This window comes from Nicotiana attenuata, unplaced genomic scaffold (assembly GCF_001879085.1).
Source record: "Nicotiana attenuata strain UT unplaced genomic scaffold, NIATTr2, whole genome shotgun sequence".
Taxonomy (NCBI): Eukaryota; Viridiplantae; Streptophyta; class Magnoliopsida; order Solanales; family Solanaceae; genus Nicotiana; species Nicotiana attenuata.
The window spans coordinates 116,180-123,508 of NW_017672768.1; positions in this window are offsets into that span (position 1 = coordinate 116,180).

Consider the following 7,329-nt stretch of genomic DNA (forward strand, 5'->3'; position numbering starts at 1 on the left):
TTGCATCAGACCTGGGGCTCTCCTTGGGCCCAATGTTCATTTATATTGCTGCGACTAGTTGGGTCAAAAGCAGACTTGGCCCAAGGAAAATGAAATGCAGAAAAGAATTCAGTTATTGATTTGTACTCAATTAGTTAGAACTCAGAATTAAAAATATTGATTTGATTTCATGCTTCTTGAGCCTTAGCTGATTTGGTGTCTTAAACGAATTTATATAGCTTATTGTTCTATGAATTGGGCTTGACATGGGCCCGGTCAGTGGGAAGTTTTAATCATTTAGACTGTCATCACTCATTTTTTCTCTCGGGCTTATTTCAGTCCAGAAGCCCAGCAACCCTTTGTAAATAACAACCATACAATCAGCAGCCTTTAGTTATGGTTCCAGAAAGGCTAATTTGTTCATTTAGATGGAGGTGAGCCATACTAGATAACACAAATAGTTTATGGCCCTTCGAACTTTGGTTTGAATACCCTTTAAAAAATGGAATTGAGGTGCGCCGCGCCAAATAAAATCTCAAATGCGTGGCCCTCACTTAATTATTTTAAAATCCTTAGAATTCGAGGCGTGCCATTTAGCAAATTTCCATGGCCCTCGCAAAGTTAAAAACGCGTAGTTGCTTTAGGCGCGTTATTTTAATAATATTACCTTCCTAAACTCGAGTGTGCATTTTATGTGACCCAACTCTAAATCTCACAACGTTGAATAAAATGTGTTTCGGATTGGGGTGCATTTCATGTGACGCGATCCAAAGACATGTTTTAAACGACGTTAAATCTTCTTTAAAATTAATTAAAAGTGGTTAATAGTTTAAAATGGCATCATAGGTTAAAACATGTATTAAAATTAGATAATAGGCTAATTATAGTAGTTTAAGCGACCGTGCTAGAACCACGGAATCCGGGGGTGCCTAACACCTTCCCTCGGGTTAATAGAATTCCTTATTCAGAATTTCTGGTTCGCAGACTTCACAAGGAAAAGTCAAAATTTTCCTCGATTTGGGATTCAAAATAAACCGGTGACTTGGGACACCAAATAAACTATCCCAAGTGGCGACTCTGATAAATAAATAATCCCATTTCGAATAATGTCACTTAAATTGGAAAAACTCCCTTATATACTACCCTTCGAGGTGATGTGTAAAAAGGAGGTGTGACAGTCGTAGGCTTCAGCAATGTCCTCTCCTATGAATGACACTTCTTCGTCAGGAAATACATCTTTAGTGGTTCGTATTCTCCTCCTACAGGATTTTCAACAAGATGGTCTGCCAAAGCTTGTCCTTTGACTGCCTTCTAAGTTACATAGAAGATATCGAACTCACTCAGCAATATTTGCCATTTGGCTAACTTCCCAGTGGGCATAGGCTTCTAAAAGATGTACTTCAGAGGATCATCATTGATATGAGGTATGTGGTATAGGCACAGAAATAATGCCTCAATTTTTGAGTTGTCCATGTCAAAGCACAGCAAGTGCGTTCTAGCAGAGAGTACCGTGTTTCATAAGGTGTGAACTTCTTACTCAAGTAATATATGGCTTGCTCCTTTCTTCCTGTCTCATCATGTTGTCCCAAAACACAGCCGAAAGCCCTATCTAGTACGTACAGATAGAGTAGCAAAGGTCTCCCGGGTTCTGGCGGGACTAGGACTGGTGGCGTGGATAGGTATTCCTTGATTTTGTCAATAGCCCTTTGAAAATCTTCAGTCCAACTGGTTTCAGCGTCCTTCCTCAACATTTTGAAGATGGGTTCACATATTACTGTGGACTGTGCTATGAAGCAGCTGATGTAATTGAGGTGTCCCGGGAAGCCCACCACGTCCTGCTTGCTCTTTGGTGGTGGTAACTCTTGGATAGCTTTAACTTTTGACGGGTCCAACTCGATTCCTCGATGGCTGACGATGAATCCCAACAATTTTCTAGCAGGAACCCCGGATGCACATTTTGCGGGGTTCAGTTTTAAATTGTACCTCTGTAGCCTGTCAAAGAACTTCCTCAGGTCTGCTATCTAATCTGTGGCTTTCTTGGATTTGATGATGACGTCGTCAACATATACCTCTATTTCCTTGTGTATCATATCATGGAAGATGGTTTTCATGGCTCTCATATAGGTAGCCCCAGCATTCTTCAGACTGAACGGCATCATTTTATAGCAGTATACCCCCTAGGGTGTAATGAAAGCTGTTTTTTCTGCGTCTTCTTCATCCATCCAAATCTGATGATAACCCGCGAAGCAATCTACAAAGGATTGGAGTTCATGCTTGGCGCAATTGTCAATCAGAATGTGTATATTTGGCAGTGGGAAATTGTCCTTGGGACTTGCTCTATTTAAATCCCGATAGTCAACACACACCCTGACTTTCCCATCTTTCTTCGGAAGCGGTACGATGTTGGCTAACCAGGTTGGGTACTCAACTACTCTGAGGACTTTGGCTTTGATCTGCTTAGTAACTTCTTCCTTGATTTTTAGGCTCATGTCTGGTTTGAATTTTCTGATTTTCTACTTCACCGGCGGACACATTGGATTGGTAGGCATCTTGTGAGCCACTATGGATGTGCTCAGGCCAGTCATGTCATCATATGATCATGCAAAAATATCCTCATATTCTTTCAGAAAACGAGTGTATTCTTTCTTTTCTGACGGTGATAGGTGAATGCTTATGCGAGTTTCTTTGATGGTTTCGAAATCTCCCAAATTGATTTCCTCGGTTTCGTCTAGGTTGGACTTAGGTTTGTTCTCGAAATTCTCGACTTCTCTCATAACTTCCTCAGGTATTTCATCCTCTTCTTCTGAGTCACTATCCTTGTGTCGCATTGTCTCATTACATGTCACAGTCATTGGTTCATTAAGGTAAAAATAGTAATGATGTAGAAGAAAGATATGAAAGATAACGATAATAAAACATCAAATTATTTGATAAATGCTGAAATGTTAAACGATATATCGTTTGAATGACTTCAGAACTTTGTTTTCCAAAACAAAATACTGAAAGGAAGATATCTTAAAAACTAAATGCTCAAAAAGACTTGTTTTTTTTTCAAATAACATTAGTAGCCATGCTACCTCGGGACTCGTCTGGCCCTTGATGGAGTGGCGGTCCAGTTCCTGAGAAATGCTCCCCTCTCCACTATCTGAATGGTAAGGCCTTCTTTCTCCTCCTCCTCCTCCTCAACTATTGCATTGCCACGTATACTGATACCCAAGTCCAAAGGTAGTACCGTGACGTTTCAGTTGTATTGACTTAGTGATGCCCTGGAGATTCTTCCCAAGCCCTTTTCCGGGTTCATTCCCTGACCATGCCAGTATGCTTTCTATTTTGCTACTCCACCATTTATCTTTCTCAATCGCATTAACATGCTCGATGCGGTGATAAGTTTCTCCACCCATCTTTCTTCTATTCTCAACAACCGGATAGTTTGACTGGTGTAAATGGGATTACTTCCATCTCCGTGAATGATTACCTCCTAATGGTTCCATTCAAACTTCACGGCCTGGTGTAACATAGAAGCCACAGCTCCAGCGGCATGTATCCAAGGCCGTCCCAGTAAAAAATTATACGTAGCAGATATGTCTAATATTTGGAACTCAACATCAAACCAAGTCAGGCCCATCTGCAAACAAAGGTTAATTTCCCCAATTATGGCCCTTTGAGACTCATCAAATGCCTTCTCATTCATACTCCCTTCTCGTATCTCATGGAAATCTTTACCCAGCCTTTTCAGAGTAGTCAATGGACAAATGTTGAGGCTTGAACCCCCATCTATTAAGATTCTGGCGATTAATTTTTCCTCAAACTGTACTGTGATGTGCAGTGCCCTGTTGTGACTTAATCCTTCAGGTGGTAGTTCATCTTCGTGAAAGGTGATCTTGTGGCTCTCCAATACTTGCCCCACCATGTTGGCCATCTCTCCACTAGTGATGTTGTTAGGCACATAAGCTTCATTCAACAACTTCATTAGAGCTTTCCTATAGCGACAGGATGGATATCTGGGCGAGAGTCTTGTTCAGATGATCAACGAAAGAGTATTCTCTTGCCTGTACTTTCCTCCAGAGATCATCTGCACCAATCGACCCTTCAGGATCCCATTCTTCATCAGTTTCTATCACATTTACTCCTTCACCCCTATGATTTGGAAGGGGATTGTTGCGGACGTTTGGTGCGGCTTCCTTTGCTTGTATGACTTTGGTATCAATCAGGGTTTGAATCTTGTCTTTCAAAGTGCGGCATTCATCAATAGTATGCCCTTTCATGCCAGAATGGTATGCACATTTTGTTTGGGTTGACCCACTGGGAGGAGTTTTCCATGGAAACAGCTGGAATAGGGGTAACATATCAGGCAGCCTTCAATCTTTCATATAGTTGGTCAATGGGTTCATCAATAGGGGTGTATTGTCTGGGCGGCCTGCGATCAAAATTGGGTCTGGGTTTTTGATAGTTTTGACGGGTTGGAGGTGAATGGTAATAGGTCGGCTGGGTATTATAAGTGTGATAGGCGTTAGCGGGTTGAGAATATCTAGGAGGTGAAGTTTGGTATGCGGGTGGAGGTGTTTGGTATGTGAGTGGAGATTTTGGACCTTGGGCCACCATCACTGTCCCTACTTTTTTCTTCTTTCATATACCCCCTGACTGTAGTGCTTTGTTCGTAGCCTGCAATGCCTCAAAATTGGTTACCATCCCACACTTGATCACTTCTTCAATCCTTTCCCCGAGTTTGATGATGTCGGAGAATTTGTGATTTTCGATAACCATTAGCCTTTCATAGTATTGTGGATCCTGGGCCCTGACGAAGAATTTGTTCATCTGCTCTTCCTTTAGTGCCGGCCTAACCTTTGCAGCTTCTGACCTCCATCGAGTAGCATACTCGCGGAAAGTCTCCATTGGTTTCTTCTTGAGATTATGTATGTAGAGGACATCTGGTGCATTCTCTGTGTTAAACCTGAATCGGTCCATGAAGTCCGACGCCATGCTTACCCAATTGACCCATTTCTTGGGATTTTGACTTATGTACCAATATAGGGCGTCTCCAGTGAGACTCCTTATGAACATCTTCATGCGGATCCTTTCATCTTTCCCAACTCCCACGAGCTTATCACAGTATGTCCTCAAATGTACCTTAGGGTCACCTGTTCCATTAACCATCTCGAACTTAGGAGGTTTGTAACCCTCCTGCAGTTCCACGTCTGGCTGAATGCATAGATCCTCATAATTTAGACTTTCAATTCCTTTGCCTCCTTCAACACCCTAGACTCGGCTTGTGAGCTTCTTGAGTTTCTCTGCCATGTTCTTAATGAGCAGGTCCTTCTCGGCGGATTCTGGAGTGTATGAGATTGGCTGGGTAGAGTGAGGTAAGGTTTCCACGTATATAGGATTGTTTTGGTGGGTGCCGGGGCTTGGAGCGTAGTGGTGATCATTAGTTGAATTTTGTAGATTAGGGATAGGTTGTAGGGTATTCTGTGGAGTATGGTAACTGGTTTGTGGGTATTGAGTGGAAGATGTTGATGCTGAGGGGGAGTGGGTATTGGTGGAGGATTAGGATTTTGGGGAGGTGTTGCGTATTGATGGGGTGCGGGAGGATTTTATGGACGCTGGTTTGGTGTGTTTTGAGAAGGTGCTGGGTTTTGAGCATTTTGTTGGTTAACGTCTGGGACATTTAGGGTGAGGGAGAGGTTTGCCAAGTTGCGCACCTGCTCAAGTTCCCCTTATAATTCTAGTATCTTCTGTTCCAACCGTAGGACTAAATCATTCTGGGCTGTAGTACTTCGACCGTCTGAAGTTTCAATATTCTTAGCATTTTCTTTCCGGATACCACTCATATCATCCATCTTAGCTTTTCCCTTGCCTTTCGGATTACTTGGAGGAGGAGGAGGAGGTGGAGGGCCTTTGAATTTGGTGTGATATGCTGACGATGCTAGTATGTGCAAACCAACCTTGGGGAATGAGAATAATCAAAATAAAGAAAAATGCAAAAGGTAAACAAGTTAGTAAGGATTCTAAAAAGCATTTGTAGTATTTAAACACGTATTGCATGAATGTAAATTCGCGTCCTAATTTGGGAGAACCTCGTCATGCCCGAGGTAGGCCTAGCGACAAATAGATTTGGAGAGATTCAATGCCGATAAATGCCTCATTTCATTAACATAATAAATAAGACGAACCTAAAAAGGACAATAAATAAATGAGTTACTAATGACATTTGCCTTATTACATTCCAAAACGTTTCAGAAAAAAATAGCTAAATCTAATCTACTTGGTCCCGGTGGGACCTTCCCCATATTTGACTTTCTTGGCTCCGTCGATCAAATTCCCCAGGTCGTGCATGTGCAACAGCAGGTATGCCCTTGCTAGGTTTCCTCCCTCGTTGCCTTCTACATTCTGACAGTCTGCGACCCTTTTCCTCATCTTCCCTTCCAGTTCCATTAGACCCTGCTCCAAATACTCCGGCCTTTCTGTCGATCTTGTAGCCATTTCCTTCCACTCGTTAATTGACTCCATGTCGAACTTGTGTTGCTCCAAGCCTAGCTTTGGATTTAAGGACTCTCTTGCGTAGCCTCTCATACTTCACTTGTGCTTCAGCAACTTCATCTATGACCCTGGTTTCTTGACCAACCCCTGGCTCGACTATTCCTGCTATGTTATCTTCTAACCATGAAGGGTAGAAATACACATGGCCTGCGTGATATCGATCTGGCTTGATGGTATCCTTTTCCATGATAATCTTCAAGTGCCACATGTGCTGGACCTCACATTTGTATGGAATGGCATCACCCTGAAAATCGGCTCTGTAATGACTCATTTTGGAGACTCGTGGTATGACTTGTTTTCTACCAGCTTGTCTCATGACCCTAATAGGAACATAGGGATGTATTCCCCTTAACCCAATCAACACCAAATGCGGAACATCCCTGGATCTAATGATGAATTCTTCGGTAGGGAACCGCTCGAACATCAAGTGAACCTGGTCCTCGGTCAAATTGCTGAAAAACTGTGCCCACTCTGTAGCATTCTCCGACTATGCAAATCTGTCTGGGATATAGGTCATTCTTTTAGGATGGTGGAAAGCTATGTGATCGATCCACAGTCTTCGTGGAAACTCTTGGCGGTATTGACCCCTCTGAAGATGTTCTAAGAACCAAATCTGTAGTAGCAAGTTACAACCCTCAAAATGTTTGAACCCTTTCTTGCAACGATCTAGGGCTCGGTATATGTCTGCTACAATCATCGGAAAATAGTATAGGTTTGTCCCCTGATTCCCTCCATTAAAGTTTTGGTTACCATGGCCAAACTGGTGTGAATTCTGTCCCCTTGGCTCGGAAACACTATCATACCTAGAAAGCA